General features: G+C 46.1%; 1 long non-coding RNA gene across 1 annotated transcript; it reads right to left on the bottom strand.

The window, feature by feature from the left end:
• Positions 1-482: 482 nt before the first annotated feature.
• LOC140602129 (uncharacterized) lies at positions 483-11,459 on the bottom strand. Its single transcript, XR_012005123.1, has 3 exons — positions 10,947-11,459; positions 8,718-8,863; positions 483-1,060 (listed from the first exon to the last, which is right to left on the bottom strand). It is a non-coding gene; the product is annotated as an uncharacterized lncRNA (long non-coding RNA).
• Between the last annotated feature and the right edge of the window lie 6,892 nt (positions 11,460-18,351).

Genomic DNA, 18,351 nt, shown 5'->3' with positions numbered 1-18,351 from the left:
ATCCCGGGACTCCGGGATCACTCCCTGAGCCAAAGGCAGACGCTCAACTGCTGAGCCACCCAGGCGCCCCATGATTTGCATTTTAGAAGGATTGCTTGGCTGGTATATGGAATCTGGATTAGACATGTAGAAAAGAGGCTGATGTCAGCCTCCTGACATGGGTAATGTTCTACAACAGTACAACAGGAGGAAGGGCAGTGTGGGTGATCGCAGAATGAATGGACTACATGTGATGCTTGTTGGGATGCAGGGCCGGGGAAGGATGCTGACCCATTCTCCATGTGGGCAGCTGCAGCACGAGCCTGACCTAAGGTGGAGAGGAGCCTGTGGAGGTGCTTCTGCACATTGTAGGAGGGGCTGTTGTTCACCCCAGCAACCAGCAAAATGTTAGGTATGTGACGTGAGTTTGGTAAATCCTAGCTCAATAAATAAGTGTAAAGAAACAAAATGGTAAAGTTATCCCCTTGGCTACACCCTTGGCAAAGAATGGCGATCCTGGTCATGAAACTGGAAATCCCCCTAATTACCTCTTTGACCTTCTGGACCAGCCACATCCTATCAGGACCAGAACCAGAACTCAGATCTCCCTAGTTAGGGAGGATGGGAATACTCAATACTTCATTTAATCCCTGCGATGAACATCCTAGGTGGAAAGACCAGCCCCATTTTAGAGACGAGGAAACTGGGGCTTGGAGGGATTCAGCAACTGGCCCAAAGCCAATGGGCCAGACTTCCTCACTCCATCCCACAGCTTCTTGTTTCCTTGAAGGCTCTGAACTCTTCACCTTTGATAGAGAACAAGAACAAATTCCTGGAAGTGATCTGCTGCACCTTTTGGCTGGAAAATATTTCTTTGAAAAAATATCCTGTCATCTTCTTCTTTTTTCTTCATATTTCAGAGTCTTGGGCCACAGCTTTTAACTTAATCTGCTGGAAAATATAGCCTGGCCATGTATCCTGTCACTCTGATCTGAGGCACAGCTCTCAACCACAAATGATTTCCACTTCTCATTAAGAAGATTCATTCATCACATCCTATCCAGGGCCTCGTTGTTCTTCCCTGAAACATATAATTAGAATAAAATTAGAAACCCAGAGTATCAGAACTTCCTCTGGCCTGTCCCCTTACTGTTAGATGGGAAAACTGAAGCCCAGAGAGAGGAAGGGACCAGCCCAGAGTCACACAACCATGAACCTCAGTCTCCCAGCTCGGCATTCAGTTTTCTTCCCTCAGCTCTTGTACACACTAAAGGAAGTCAGAAACCAGCAGGTTACTCCTGCGGGTCAATTCACTGTCTCCTTTGAGATGGATTTCGTGTGGTTTGATTCCTGAGGTTCTGAGCTGTCCACTGAACTCTCCTTCCACTCACTTGCTTCTGAAACCAAAATCTGTGTAGCAGAACCACATGCTCACACTATGGTGTAAAGAGCCCAAAGAACAAGAAAAGGTGAGCTGAAAGGGAGTTGGGGCAGTTGGGAAAAAAAAAAAAAAAAGACAGGAGCCAAAGATAACACACACACACACACACACACACACACACACAATTGCATCTACCTCTCGAAACATCTATTCTTGCCAGGCACTGTGCTAGACAAGATGCACTAATTTCCTCATTTAATCCCCAGGTCAACCCTACAGGGTGAAAACAACTAATGTTCCCATTTTTGGATGGGGGAGATGGGGTAACTGGCTGATGAACATTAAGAAGGGAGTTTGTAATGAGCAGCAGGTGTTATACGCAACTGATGAATCACTAAATTCTACTCCTGAAACTAATAATACACTATAGTTAACTAACTTGGATTTAAATTTTTAAAAATATATATTCCTGGGGCACCTGGGTGGCTCAGTTGGCTACACATCTGCCTTGGGCTCAGGTCATGATCCCAGAGTCCTGGGATCAAGCTCCATGTCCCGCTCCCTGCTCAGTGAGGAATCCTCTTCTCCCTCTCCCTCTCTCTCTCTCTGTCAAATAAAGAAAATATTTTAAAATACATACATATATGTATATGTACAATATACATATATATTCCTATTTTTAAAATGAGCAAATTGAGGCTCAGAGAGGCTAAAGTAACTTGTCCAAGGTCATGGTGGTGCCAGCAGCGGAAGGAATCACGGTCTATCTGATCCCAAGTACAGCACTCGGTGTGTTGCACCTAGCTCTCCTCGTGCACAGGCTTTGTGCCCAGGTTTTTCCCCTCTGTGGGCCTCAGTGGCCCTCTGTGTAAAATGAAACAAGCATGCCCCCACCGTTGCAGAGATCTATGGAAAAATACAACAAGAGGAACAACCAAAAGGCAGTGAGGGAGCACTGCGCCCCTCTGCTCACAAGGCCATCAACGGGAAACTCTGCTCATCAGAGTAGAGGCAGGAGTTTGCACATTTCATTACCATTCTCCACCCCACCTTCCACTTCAGTCTGACTCAGCCTTTCAGAGATTGCTCTTTGGCTCCTTGAAATGTTCCCCACCAAGGGCAGGGCTTCTGATGGGCTTCTCCTGCCCTACACTTGACCTCTGGACTCTTGAGGCCCTCGCTGCCAACCCAGCAGTGGGTTCACACCCTCCTTTTCTGCCAGGGGAGGCCAGGAAAGAGAAGGGAAGAGCCTGGAAAGCCTGGTCTCTCCCACATGCCCTGCAAAGGGGACCAAGTCACCACTATGTCAGGTACTATAAATTCAGTTATTCAAGTGTCTGCCCTGTGCTAGACCCTACGTAGGGACAGAGAAATACAAAGCCACAAAGGAAGTTAACCTAGTTGAGCCTCAGTTTCCTCTTCTGTAAAATGGAGATAAACCTCTTCATTTAATCCACACACAACCCTATGAAATAAATATAATTGTTTATCCTGTGGAAGTTCTGCCCAGATCATAAGAAATGCTCGGTAGACAGACCTATTATATTACAAAGAGTCCTGCCCTCAGAGAGCTCCCAGCTTGGTGAGGGAAGCAGGTTATGCACCCAATAATATGTGCTTCCATTCATTGAACAACTCTCTTTTCCAGGAATTGCAGGTACAGTATTTCTCTCACAGAACCCTACCAATCCTAGCATCCCTTCATTTGATACCCAAGGAAACTGAGGCACCTAAAAAAGGCAATTTGCTTCAGGTCACCCAGCTAGGAATTTCACCCCAAGATTCCAAGTGTCTCTTCTTGGCTCACCCTGTTTCAAATCAGGCTTCGGGAAGCTCTGGAGCTGGGATCCCTGGGTGGCTCAGCAGCTGAGCATCTGCCTTTGGCCCAGGGTGTGATCCCGGGGTCCTGAGATCGAGTCCCACATTCAGCTCCCTGCATGGAGCCTGCTTCTCCCTCTGCCTGTGTCTCTGCCTCTCTCTCTCTCTTTCTCTCTCTCTCTCTCTCTCTGTGTGTGTGTGTGTGTGTGTGTGTGTCATGAATAAATAAATAAAATCTTTTTTTTTTTTAAAGGAAGCTCTGGAGTTGAGTTCCAGGCCAGAGTCTGTATCATCCAGCAGTAGCCCTCTTGGAGGAAGGAGATTAACAGCTAGAAGAAACAAAGCCCAAAGGAACCCCCAGGTAGCCCACTCAGGACTGACCCAGAATGCCTGACAAGAGAGGCTCCAGGTACAAGGGCAGGGATAGGGACAAAATGCCCACGGAACCTTGTGGAGCTTTGAGAAGGAACCATTGGGAAGGGCCAGTATTCCTCCCTGCATGACCTAAGGGAGGGACTGGCAAAAGGCAGAAGGAGGCTGGGGACATAGCCCAGGCAGCAGAGGATGAAGCCCCATCTGATGCCTGTGGAGATAGAGAGGAGAGGACAGCCCATCACCAGGCATCCACAGGACCCCATCTGCATCCTCAACCCCATGGGGAATACAAGAAAGATGCCTGAAGCCCAGCTCTCCTGGGGGCTTCACTTTCCTTCATGGAGAAAGCCTGACCATGGGAGAAAAGAATAATCTTCATAACAACTCCATAAGGCAGTAGTTTTCATCATTCATGATTGTAAGATGAGGAAACAAAGCCTCAGAGAGGAGAAGCAATTCACGCAGGTCAATCTGTCCCCACCCTGAGCCCTTCTAGCTCTTCCCCTCTGACTCATGTCCCTTGGCCCCTCCTTCTCCAGTTCCTCTCAAGTTTAGAGGAGAGGGACACGTGGGTCTCCACCACAGAGGCCTCAGGACTGGTTGCATGGCATACACTTCTAAAGCTTTTTATAGGGACGCCTGAGTGGCTCATTGGTTGAGAGTCTGCCTTTGGCTCAGGGCGTGATCCCAGAGTCCTGGGATCGAGTCCCACATCATGTTCCCCATAGGGAGCCTGCTTCTCCCTCTGCCTCTCTCTATCTCTCGTGAATAAATAAATAAAATCTTTTACAAAAAAAAATTTAATGAAGCTTTCTATAAATACTGATCCCCAGGTCCTGTTATAAAGTTTCTGATTTGGGTGGTTTGGACAGGGCCCAGGAATCTGCATCTTTAAATAAATGCCACAACAATTTCTGATTTGCAGTGGTGGCTACAAATGACACTCTTGAGATGTTCTTGACCTCCTTGACCTCCATCCCAAGGCCCAGTGAGGAGTGTGGAAAAGTCACCCCCACAGCATGAGCTGAGAGAGCTTCATATCTGTCACATAAGGGTTTTCCCTGAAGTCGGCAAGAACTCAGATTTATTCATTCTCTGGGTCACTCACCCTAAGATACTGAGATTCTATGATTCTGGGATTTTGTCCTCAGATCTGGTGAAGCAAGAGATGGAGGTAGACCTTGCAGATTCCTGATAAGGAGCAAAGAGGAGGCAGGCAACAACAGTGATAGCTATCATATATTAAGTGCCAGGTCCGTTACACAGATTATTACATTTAACTCCAACTACGCTATGGGTATTATTTTCACTCCCATTTTATAGATGAGAAATTTGAAACCCAGAGTTATTATGTGGCTTGCTCAAAATTAGCTTAAAAAGGACAAAGCCAGGATTGAGTTCATGTTGTCTCCAATGTGAAAATCTGAAACCTCTCCTGCCACTGCCGCTGAAAAGCCATAATACCAGCACCATGTAATTCAGGAAATGCCAAAAAGTTCCTCAGCTCTAATCCTTCTCCCCCTTTGCCAGTTACAAGTATTTGGCGTTCCTTTCAATTAACATTATAATTCTTGGAGCCCAAGTCCACTTCTGTTCAAGTGCATATGTACCAGGGAGAGAGGTAAGTACTCCAAGCCAGTGGCTCTCTAAGTGTGGTCCCTGAACCATCATCACCTGGGACCTTTCTAAAAATGCATATTCTAGGGCACCTGGGTGGCTCTGTCAGTTAAGCATATGACTCTTGATCTCCACTCAGGTCTTGATCTCAGAGTCATGGGTTCAAGCCTTGCATTTGGGTTCCAAACTAAGCATGGAGACTACAACTTAAAAAAAAAAAAAAAAAAAAAAAGCACATTCTAAGGCCACACTGCAGACCTACAGTTATGGGTTGAATTGTGTTTCCCTCAATTTCATCTGTTGAAGTCCTAACTCCCAGTACTCAGAATGTGACTATATTTGAAGACAGGGTCTTTAAAGAGGTAATTAAGCTTAAGTGAGGTCACTGAAGTAGGCCCTAATCCAATACAACTAGTGTCTATAGAAGAAGAGATTAGGACACACCCACACACACACACACAGGATGAAGACCATGTGAAGACACAGAAGAAGACAGCCAAGGAGAGAGGCCTTTAGAAGAAACCTACCCAACCCTATGAACACCTTGATCTCAGATTTCTAGCCTCTAGAAGTGTAAGGAAATAAATCTCTGTCGTCTAAGCCACCCCAGTCGGTGGTACTTCATTATGGCAGCTCTAGCTGCTAATACACCTACTAAATCAGAAATTCTAGGACCTAGCAGTTTGTGTTCTAACAAGCCCTCTAGGTGATTCTGAGTACACTAAAGTGTGAGAACCACTGCTCTAAGCCATAATCAGACATGTATACTTCTTTGTTGCTGGAATGTGTGAATATAAGCCTGATCTGGCTTCAGCTATGATTCTAGCCTGGTGGGGCCAGCCTGCCTGAGAGACTAAAGTCAAATGCAGTGGGAAGCAAAGGTGAAACATGGCGTGGAAGAGTGAGAGTGACAGCCAGCAGAGATGGGATGACATAGATGACAGTGTTCAAGTCCATAGAGGCCTCTATGGATCCTCTAGGATAACCCAGGCCAGTTCACTCTCCAGTTTTGACAATTAAAAGTTACCTTTGTCAGCTTCACGTCTGTAAATAGAGTGTACACCCCCAACAGGTTAGACACGGTTCATTTTCCTTACGTGCTCCAAAGCACTAGGCACCAGGATCAGGGAATACAGGTGTCTTCTAAGCAACTATTACTTGACAAACTCTCATGGAGTCACCACTCGTCCCCATCCTCACGGCCATAGCCGAGTGCTGGCCTCATAAACCCTCATCCAGATCACTGCAACAACCCCTAACTGGTCTACATCCAACCTCTCATCCTCCCACCACCCCCCCTCCGCCTGACTCTTCAAAAGAGCCTTGCTATGTCCCTCTGTTGCCTCTGCCTTATCCTCCTATGCAATCCCATTCACCCTTCAAATCCAGCTCCAGTCTCTCATCCTCCCCAGGTGACTTTCCTCACTCCCTGTGTCCCACCGCCCAGGCTCAGTGGACCTCTCCTCCCTCAGCACTGTGGGAGAGGTAACATTTGTTGAGTGCTCACTATGTGCCAGGCTCTCTGTAAGACTTTACAATCATTACCTCTTTGAATCCTCACAACCACGGATGATCATTTTCCCCATTTTAGAGATGAAACACAGAAGACTAGGTGACTTGCCCAAGATCACACTGCTACTAAGTAGCAAAGTTAGGATTTTAAACAATGAAGACTGGCTCTAGAGTCCTCACTCTTAATTGTGACACAATACTACCTCCACATACTCTCATTTCTGTTCTTTTACCAGGTAAGAATTTCTCCTGTGGCAAGCTTTTTAAGTATAAACTCAGTATGATGTGATGCTTTCATTAGAGAGCACAATTTACAGTGAACATACCACAGTGGAGAGGAAGAGTCTGTTACTGGGGAACTAGTAAGAGGCATGGTGGAGGCTGGAGATGGCAGTGTCTGATGTCTTTAGGATGCCTTAGCAAGGCTTGACCCTCTGTTCTCCAATAGTGGATGGTTAAGGTGAATGGAAGGTGAGAGAAGCCTACCCTAGTGACAGTGCTGGAGGGACAGCAAAAGAAAGAATATTCCTCTTGAGCCAAAGCATGGGGATGTGTAAGTCTGGATTTGCTCTGTGATGTTCAGGTTTTATAGTCATACACTTATAGCTGTAAAAGCACCTTTATCATTGACATTCCTGAAGGAAAAATCACTTTGTTATGGCGAGTCTGCAACTATCCAGCCCTTAACTTGCTTTGCCCCATTGACGCAATTGTCTCTATAATTCCATTCCTTATAACATAATATTTCTTAGGAATGCAACTTCTGCATCCTAATAGAACAAGGTACATGACTGGTGTCTGTTGGGATGTCTGTCCCCCCTGATTGAGCACCTTGAGGGTGAGACTGTGTCAGCTCTATTGCTGGACTTTAGAGCACAGACAACGTGCCCAATGGCTGTTTGCTGTGTGCTGCCTCTGCCAACACCCACCATCCCTCCTGAACACCCTTTATTTCTCTTCTCTGTCATATCTTTTGGCAAATATAACATCATCAGCTGGTCTGACTACCCTGATCTGTCTCCTGCAAGCAGCTTGGCTCATTGCAAACCAGGATTGCCCATAGCCCATATTCACATGAAACCACAATACACACCATCACACGCTGCCATCATTACCATTACAAGGCTTTTAGCGGCCTAAGAGACCTGGGTTCAAACTCCAGCTCTACTACTCCCCACCCCAGAGATCTTGGGCCAGTCATGCAGCTTCTCTTAGAGCATTTTATCAGAAAAATGGAGATAATAAAATACTACATGCACACAGTTATCAGGAAGATTAAATGAGATAATGTATAAAGACTGGTATAGGACCTGACATATAAGCATTACACAGATGAAGGTTGTTGTTTACACTGTCTTTTCCTCACAAAAGTCCTGAGAAAGAAGCAGAGATGGTCCTGGTATTAATTTACAGAAGAGGAAACTGAGGAACAGGAAGCTTAAGTGGTGAACCCTGGGTCACACAGACCCTACCAGCTCCCTTCCTGCTTCCATACCCATTGGGTTCCAAAAGCCTACTCAAGGAAGCAAACAGTACCGTGAGGGAACGGCAAATGGCTTTTGTGGTGGTCTAGAATTAGGATGAGCCAGTTAAGTCTGCAGACTTTGGCTCTGGGAACTGAACCCACCCTTTGCTTCAATTTCCCTCAAAAAGCCTGAGACCACATTAGCCATGGGATAGTGACCTCCTGCTCCAGCCACTCACAGTCCTGCACCAAGAGGTGTGAGCACTGGGCCCTACCTTTTACTCCACAGATCAGCAGGTGTGCAACTTTGGGATAATCACATCCTCTCTCTGAGCCTCAATTCCCTCATTTTTCTCCCTCCAGGGATAATAACATTTGATCTATAAAGTCATTCAAGAACCCAACAAACTATTGCATATAAAGTACCTAACACAGAACACAAAACCTGGTCCACATGGTGTGGACAGAAGCTGTTTGATGATGATGGTCATGGTGATGCTGGTAGTGATGATATAAAATCTCTCTCCTCAGCAAAATGGGTACAAGGACTCAGTAAGATTTAAGGCCCACCTGAATAAACACTGGGCATGTATATCCTGGTAGGTCAGGTGATGCTATTGGAATTCAGGGTGAATACAGGTGCCACCGGATATGATTGTGCCCCAAGTCTGCCTTGCCTTCACCTCTCTCCTTCAAGTTGCTGAGTAAAGAAAGAACTAAGAAAAGGAATGGCTCAGTTAACGCTGATTTTTTAAATGCATCTTATGCCCCAAACCCAGAGCTGAGAACTGGGCTGGGCCATGGGGAAGGCTCCTTCATTTGCACAAGCTGGACACTGCTAGTCAGAACCTACACAGGCTGCCAGGGACGACCCTGAGACATTTTCAGGGGATCCATGAGGTCAAAATTCTTTTTGTAATATATTTAAAAGGTTTGATATTATTTTTTTTACTCTCGTGTCATGAGTATACAGTGGAGTTTGTCAGAGTGCATGATATAAGATATAAGAGACTGAACCCAGAAGTAGGTATGGGAACTCAGCTGTCTTCTTTTAAGCCAGACATTAGCGAGATTTACAAAAACTTAAACAATGTCATTCTTCTCATTTTATTTGTCCCAAAAAATACAGTTATATTTCATTTAAACTATATAATTTAAATTAACACATAATGAGTTTGTTATTGCATTTGAAATGAATTAATAAATAAAATGGTTACATTTTTGTTTTAATTTCTATAGTAAATATCTATACCTCTAGCTCACATAAATTAAAAGTCTTTGGGATCTTGAGACTAAAATGTTTGATAACCACTGCCTCAGACAGACTCTGTTGCATGTGCACCAGGGACCTGAACAAGAAAACCTGCAATAGCATTATCTTAGCAAAATATCTGCAATGGCAAAAACTGGAGGAACTCAAATGCTCACAAACAGGAAAATAATAAAATAAATTATGATATAGTCACTCAGTGGAATATTGTATATCATTGAAAATAAATGAATTATAGCTTTAAAAGACAAAGGAGGGGGATCCCTGGGTGGCTCAGTGGTTTTGCACCTGCCTTCGGCCCAGGGCATGGTCCTAGAGACCCGGGATCGAGTCCCACATCGGGCTCCCTGCATGGAGCCTGCTTCTTTCTCCCTCTGCCTGTGTCTCTGCCTCTGTCTCTCTCTGTGTCTGTCATGAATAAATAAATAAAACCTTTAAAAAAAATAAAAGACAAAGGATATTTCTAAGATTTATTTTTATTTACATTTAGTAAAATCAAAGCATGACAGAGAGAACCTACTTTATGATATCATTCTATAAAGCTCAAAAACAAACTAGAAACTAATAATGCATATTTAGGGACATACACATATGTGATAAAACTTTTTTAAGCAAGAAAATTATAAATACATAATCCACCCCCTTAGATGGAGTGTGAAGGCTGAGATGAAGGAGGGACACACACAAAATGAACACAAATCTGAACTGTTCTTGCTCACAAAGTTTATGTTCCAATTTTTAGGTTGGATGGTGGCTGATGGGGAGCCATTTTATTAAGATGCTTCATAATTATACATATGGTACATTCTCTTTTACTATATATTGAATGTAATATTAAAAATAATGTAACATGTAGTACCAGACTGTAACACCTAGTACCATTTCCCATTAAAAAGAAAAGGAGGCAACAGGCAAGCTGCATTTTAAACTAGGAACCTATTGAAGCCCCTTCCACCCCAAGCTCTTGTGGAAATGGCTGTTTTCAGGTCTGAGACAGGAAATGTATGAAATGGAACATCTTGTCATCGGAGAAAGCAGGGCAGCTAGCAGAGACTACCGAGGTCACTGTCAAAAGGATTCAGGAGCTAAGGTGAAGAGGTTCCTGTTAACCAAAGATGGGATGGGACCGTTTGAGCACCAGCAAAGATAAAAACTGAAATGTACTGAAACACATCATACTTATTTAAATCCACGAGTTCATAATGACACATAATCATCTCATTGGTCACCTTTGGGTAACGCCAAGGAACCAACTCATCATTTTAAAAACTGAATATAAATGGAAAGACTCAAGCACTTATCCTGCATTTCCTGTACCTTGGCATATCCAAATAGTTAATGAGAGGATGGTATTCTTTATAGGGAGTCCAGCTAAAGAACAAATAGAAGGTGATAAAACTAGAACATCACTGTTTTACAAACTCTGAAGAAGCTGTTGATCTAGGTAATGATGCTGGATGGCTGCTAACAACCAAAAGAGACACAATGATTAGACTTTTGTGTGCAAATGAAGATAAAATTTCACCCACCACCTCTGAACTGTTCTTGCTCACAAAGAAAAGCTGATGAGGGCTCTCGATTTAACCACTGATATCCAGGAAATACAAGGTCAGATAAATATATTAAGTGACACCATGGGATGCAGCAGTCAGCAAAGTCCAGATGTGGGCAACAGGAGAAACAACCCAGTTTCTTCAACAAATGTATAGCTGAAGAAAAATAAGAGGAGAGGGTATTCTACAGATTAGAAGAGACTTAAAAGACACCAATAGCCAATTACAGGATATGGAACTTATTTGAATTCTGAGTCAAAGTGTAAAAGAAATTAAATTATGAATTAACCTAGGAAATTTGAACACTATGTATTTGGTGATATTAAGGAATTTTTTGTTATTTTATTAAGTATGTAATGACATTATAGTTATGTATTTTTTCCATTTTTTATTGTGGAAAAATACATATGACATAAAATTTACCATCTTAACCATTTTTAACACAGTAGTATTAAACACATTCATAATGTTGTGCAACCATCACCACTGCCCGTCTCCATAACTCCTTCCATCTTATAAGACTGAAATTCTCTACCCCTATTAAACAATTAACTCCCCATCCTCCCCCCTCCCCAGCCCCTGGCAACCACCATTCTACTTTCTGTCTCTATGATTTTGATTAAGTACCTCATATAAGTGGAACTATATAGTGTTTGTCTTTTTGGACTGGCTTATTTCTATACTTAGATATTTTAATGCATCCTTAAATGTATACACATGATGACATGCTGCCTAGACTTTTCTTGAAAATAATCTGGGAGCACGGTAGGATGGAGAGAGTGGGCAGGAGTAAATGAAACAAGATAGGCCATGGGTTGACAACTGTTGAAGCTTGGTGATAGGTACATGGGAGTTCATTATTCTCTCAAATATCCTTCTACTTTTGTAAGAGTTTATCATAAAACTTCTTTCAAAGAGCAAAGGCAAAATAAAAATCTTTCCAAGCAACAAAGAAAGATAATAAAGAAGCAGGAAGAGGTTACAATCATTTGGGTGGAGGATGGTGATCCCATTAAGAGAGCATGAGAAACCATTGGGGTGGAATGATGATGAGTTGAGATTTGCACGTATTGACTTTGAGATGCCATACCCCCTCATTTAAACATCCATCACAAATCAGTGCATCTTGGAAAGAGCATATCGGGGTCATTTAAGAAAAACTTCAAAATGAAGCAAGCAAACCATTTCCAACACTACCATGGAGAGCTCCATCCTTTATGCTTCCTATGCAGGAAAGTCAGTGTTTCTCTCCTCCCTAGGTTTCCCGGCCATAAGTTAGTTCCGTATCTCGGACAGCTTCCCCAGTCCTGTGGTGACTGAAATGCGACTCAGTATTTGGTACCTTGGACACCATCAAAGAAGGGAGGAGACCTTGGCAGGGGGACCAGGAAGGCTTTTCAGAGTAAACAATTCACCTCACCTGACAGAGAGAAACTGAGGCTCAGAGAGAGCTGAAGTTGCCCACCAAACAGAGCTCCTTCATGTTACAGCCACCAGTAGATCTCAGAGCTGAGAGTTCTCAGCTGAGAGGGACTGGGCCAAGGAGGCAAAAGATAAGTAGCATCTTAAGCTCTGAACCTACTGAAGCCTTGTTCACCCCAAGTCCTCTGGTCACCCTATGGAAAATCCGCAGCCCCTAGCAATACTGAACAATTCAAGTCTAGGAGAAGTGAGATCTATGGGACATCAACACTTGCAACTCTCTCCATCTCCCATCCCTAAACCTCAGCACCTACAAAATGGGGCCCCTCCTCCTGACCTCACACTGAGGAGCCCCCACCATCCATCCAGGCACCCAGGCAGAAACCAAAGGGACCTAACTGATGATATGTCCAATCCCCCACACCTCACAAGATCCATCAATTATTTACTGAGCACCTGCCATGTGCCAGGCACCCTTCTATTGTTGAGAACATGTCAATAAACAAAACAGATGAAATCCCTGCCCTTGTGGAGCTTACACTGTAGTAGAGGGAGACAGACAATAACCATAACAAGTAAGTTAATGATGTGGCATATTAGAAAGTAGAGGTAGTAGGGACTGGGGTGCTGGGTGGGAAGCAGTCCATCACTAAGACCATATCTGTATCCTCCCTGCCCTGGTCCAGGCCTTCTCTTCTCTCTCTTGGACCACCATATCAGCCTCCACTCTGCCCTCCCTCCCTCACCTGGCCCCTAGTTATTCATTCTAGAGTCAAGCTCATCTTCCTCAGTCCCAGATCTGATCATTGCCACTCCCTTTGTAAAACCCTCTTATTACAAATCCCTCCAGGACCTGGACCTGTACAGTGCCTGCCTGCTCAGCTTCATTACCATGCACCACTCTGCCCTCCAACCACACGAGGGGACACGCCATCCCTGCCCCTCCTGCAGAAACATCAGCCCCCACTAGGTCCTAAGTTCTACAACAACCATCCTCAGACCGTTTTCCTTTTGCTAATGAATCCTACCCCAAGATGGCCTGGGAGCTCTGGGTTTCCAGAGGCCGCAGAAGATCAAAAACCACAGCCTCTGCCTTATGTTGGGCTTCTAGAAACAGACTCTAAAGTAAGGAGTCATTTCATGAAGAAGGCTTACTGGGGAGTGCTCTCTGGTGTCACACCTGTAACTGGGCAGAGGGACAAGATGACCCATAAAGAATTGCAACTAATCCCACAGAAGAGCTTTGAAGCTGGGATGACCCCTCGGAATTGTCCCAAATTAAGGAAAGAGGATTGAGCTTGCATATCCATCCCTCCATCAGCCAGTCATTAGCCAGAACAATCATCAAGATGAAGCATGCGCTGGAATAAAGCAGTTCTTGGGCAGCCCCGGTGGCGCAGTGGTTTAGCGCCACCTGCAGCCCCGGGCGTGATCCCGGAGACCCTGGATCGAGTCCCACGTTGGGGCCTGCTTCTCCCTCTGCCTGTGTCTCTGCCTCTCATTCTCTCTCTGTGTCTCTATGAATAAGTAAATAAAATCTTAAAAAAAAAAAAAAAGGAATAAAGCAGTTCTTGTAGCCAAGGACAATCTCCAGTGAGGCATCAGCAACCAACACTCCCAGCAGCAAGCGGGTGTCGACTCCAGGAAGGGGCTCTGGGCACAGTACCACAGTATCCACTACAACCCCTACCAGACCTGAGTTTGAGACTTGCTTCTGTCAATACTAGCTGAATGGCCTTTGTGGAGATAAAAGTAGGGTCTGCTGCTCCCTGAAGGTTGAGAGTCTTAAATAAGAGAATTCTCTGAAAAAAAAAAAAAAAGAGAGAGAGAGAGAATTCTCTGGATAAAAATGGCAGTTTGAACTCTAATGCTTATTTTTTCTCCTTCTCTATACCTCCTCCCCTAAAAATGACAGTGGAAAGGAGAAGATATAAACCCAGAGGATAGGAAGAAAGGAAAAGGAGTCATTAATGGATGAGAGGGTTCAACAGATTTCTTTAAGATTGAAAGGGGATAGAGGAGTGAGTAGTACTTATTTGGCAGAATGCTGGAACCCACAACATAACCTAAGCTCTCATGCTCCACCACCACCCAATGAGGATGTTCAGAACAGCCACACTCACCATTCTCCATACAAACTTTATGGGCTAGATACCCTTGTCTGGCAGGATGTTCCTGAAAATGCCCCTTTACATCTCCTCTAGTTAATCTGTCTGCCTTCCCAGAAACAATTGCTTATTCCCAAACCTGTTTATGCCAGTTATTCTTTCTTTTGTAATTATGTGATTCAATTTAATATTAATAAACCAATAAAATACGATTGTAAAAAGGGAGTTGTTTCTTGAAAACTAAGTTGAAATACTCAGGGAAGGCAGATTGTTATAAAAAATGTTCAGATGAGTTACAGACAAGCAATTGTAACAGATTGGGAGGAAATTATATAAATCTAGAAGGAATCTGTATTCAGATCATTCCATAAGTTCCTGATCTATAAAATAAGCTGAACCAGGAAATGATAGACAATGCTTTATGCACTGAGGTTTGTGCAAGAAAGACCTTATAGAATTCCAGTTAACAGACCCATACTCAAAGAAAGGGGAGGAGGCATCTGTAGGTTTTAAGTTAAAATAAAATGTTTACAATGTCTTTCATTTTTTAATGATTTCTCATTTGAAATAATTTTGTCAATGAAAAACTTGCACTAGTTTCTAACCTAGACAAGACCTGTAAAAGATGTATCAATGAGGTGGGAAGGCGCTGGGGGTGGTGGTGGTAAGAGATGAAATTTTCAGGCTGGAAAGGCCTGAAAATCTGTCCTCACTAATCTGCCCTGAAAATCTGCCTGGGGAACAGTTAGACTCGCAGCCCTCTTCCCTACTTTATAGAGAATGTGGCTATAGTGACCCCCTAGAACTTCACTACGTTCCAGGCTAAGAGTTTTATGTATATGAACTCAACAGGCCATAGGCTAATATTCTTATTAGGTCTAGTTCACGGTTGGAAACTGAGGCACAGAGAGATTAAGTGACTTGTCCGAGGTCATATAGCTACTCAGTGGCAGAGCTGGGATTCAAACCCAGATCGTCTAGCTCCAGAATCCATCCTCTTAACCATACCCATTCTCTTTCTTAACCACATCCATCCTGCTCTACTGCAGAAACAGAGCAGTGCCAGAGGAAAAACCTCACCTTGTTAATAATGATGACCAAAAGACCAGGCCCTGCCTAGCCCACCTGAAGAGAAACTGAGCCATCTGCCTTCACAGCACACCCAATGTCAGGCAACTTCCTGGACCCTTATCCTTAACTATGGACAAAAGCCTAGGAACACTGAACATCAGAGAACCCTTGATTGGTGAAGAGGGACACAGAGCCAAAGTTAGACCAATAAACTAGCCAAACCAACAGAGAAACCGAAGGAGACGGAGATAAGTGAGCGCACAGGAGGGGGAAGACACTAAGTAATAAAGTCCGAGAGATAAATAAAGAGGCTGTATCTGTGTTGGGGTGGGGGGAGGAGAGAGGCAGAGAACAAGTAAGAACTCATGTAAATTTAAAAATAAAATATCTGAAATAAAAAATTCAATGGAAGAATCAAGACATAAATTCAAGGAAATAATCTAGAGAGTAGAACAGAAAGATAAGACCAAGGGAAAAAGAAAAGAGACCTGGAAGATCAATCCTAGAGGCTCGGGATCCACCTCCTAGGAGTTCCAGAGAGGACACAGAGAGAAGCAATTATTAAAGAAATTCTTTGTTTTGGGATCCCTGGGTGGTGCAGTGGTTAAGCGCCTGCCTTTGGCCCAGGGCGCGATCCTGGAGACCCGGGATCGAATCCCACGTCGGGCTTCCAGTGCGTGGAGCCTGCTTCTCCCTCTGCCTGTGTCTCTGACTCTCTCTCTCTCTGTGTGTGACTATCATAAATAGATAAAATAAATAAAAAAAAGAAAAGAAAGAAATTCTTTGTTTTAAATTTCGTGGCACTGAAGGACACAAGTCTCCAGGTTGAAAAGACCCATCTGGGCCCTGGCACAATGAATGACAAAAGTCACCAATATGTCACATGGGTTTAGAAATTCCAGAATTCCAAGGACAAAAAGAAAATCCTAAAATACTGAAAGAGAACAGTTACATACAAAGAGAAATCACAAGGCATGAGACTTCTGAAGGGTAATAGGTGCAGAAGACAGTGGAGCAGAACACGGACACTCTAAAGGAGAATCTTTTCCAACCCAGAATTCTCTGCCTCGCTGAATCACTGACCAAGTACAAGGGTAGGATATAGATTAAGTCCACATACATGAAAATGTCCCACCTCTGGCCAATTTCTTAGGAAGCAACTGGAGTTTCCAAAGGCAGAGAGTAAGGAGACAGAAGACGATGAAACAGGGAGTGGGAGAAAGCGCTGGAGAGGAGAGCTGCTGCGGACAGCTGGGCGCTGTGGTGGTCTAGAGGGTACACCCCTGGGAGAATGACGGGATTTTTGTGGGGGAAGAGAAGTGGAGGCAGTTCTGACAGAGCTTTTGGGGAAATAAAGAGCCACGTTTTCCGAAGAGGAATGCGGATGGCTGAGTTACCTAAAAATAGTGCTCCGGGCACCCCGGGCAGGAGGGCGGGGCTGCGACCCCGCTGATTCCTGGATTCCAGCGGGAGGGCGAAGGAAGTCTGAAGGTGGGAAGGTAGGAGAGAGCGGTATAAGCACGTGAGTTATGTAATTATGTAGGTAAACATCAGAAAATACAAATTAAAAAGCTAAACTCGCAGCTGCTACCCGGGTGCGGAGCTGGGAGGCGGCCTGAGCGAGCAGCGTCTGGCCATTTTTCAATAAAAGCCTTTGGATTTGCATCTGGCCCGAGCCCCAGATTGCGCGGAGCACTTTCACGTGTGAGGCTCCCCGGCTTCCTCGGGCCGCTCCCTCCAGGGGCGGGAACCAGCCTCCGGGGCCGCGACCCCTCAAGGTCACAGGAGGCCTGACCCCCCCGCGCGCCCGCTGAGCCGCCGCAGCGCGGTCCCCACCCACGGACCGAGCCCGGAGGCTCGCTCCCAGCCCCGCCGCCGCAGCCCGGCCCTCCCAGCGCGGCCACGCGGGCGGGGGGCGCTGCCGGACTCGGGCCGCCGGCCCCTGGGCGCCCGCCGCGTCCACACGGTCCTGGGGAGGACGCGCCGGAGGCAGAGCCGCGCGCGGTGCAGCAGCGCCCCCTGCCGGACGCCGGGTGCCCTGCGCCCTCAGCCCTGTGGCCTTGCGCCCCTGCGCCCTGCTCCCTGCGCCCTGCTCCCTGCGCCCTGAGCCCTGCTCCCTGCGCTCCTGCGCCCTGCTCCCTGCGCCCTGAGCCCCGCTCCCTGCGCCCTGTGCCCTGCCCCCTACGCCCTGCTCCCTGCTCCCTGCTCCTTGCTCCCTGCTCCCTGCACCCCTGCGCCCTGCTCCCTGCACCCCTGCGCCCTGCTCCCTGCTCCTTGCTCCCTGCTCCCTGCACCCCGCTCCTTGCTCCCTGCTCCCTACGCCCTGCTCCCTGCACCCCTGCGCCCTGCTCCCTGCGGCCCTGCAGCTCTGCACCGCGCTGGACAAGGCTTGGGCCCCGGCCCACGCGGCAATCCGGGAGGCTGCGACCCGGGCTGGCGCCCTCGGGGCGGCCAGTGGCCCGGCAGCGCCGCAATCACGGAGGCATCATCCTAAAACCAGGGGACGCGCCGGCCGCAGGAGCCTCCTCCTTGGACGGACACTAGAACTAGAGGGGGCCGACGGTCGGCCCGAGGTCACACAGCACGTCTAGTACTCCCGGACCCGGACCCAGACGTCCTGCGGACCCTCCCGGGGGCCCGGACCTCCTGGTTTCCACAGCCCCTTGAACGGGCCTCTTGGCCTTCGGGAAAGAGCAGGGGACAAAGGGAGTTCAGTCCCGCCCTGGACGACCTTGGGAGGGGCCTCCGCCCTCTGCCGGGGCTTGGGTCAGGCCTCGGGT

This window comes from Canis lupus, chromosome 13 (assembly GCF_048164855.1).
Source record: "Canis lupus baileyi chromosome 13, mCanLup2.hap1, whole genome shotgun sequence".
Taxonomy (NCBI): domain Eukaryota; kingdom Metazoa; phylum Chordata; class Mammalia; order Carnivora; family Canidae; genus Canis; species Canis lupus.
Note: the sequence above shows the minus strand (reverse complement) of the source record. Positions and strands in the feature narration are given on the sequence as shown.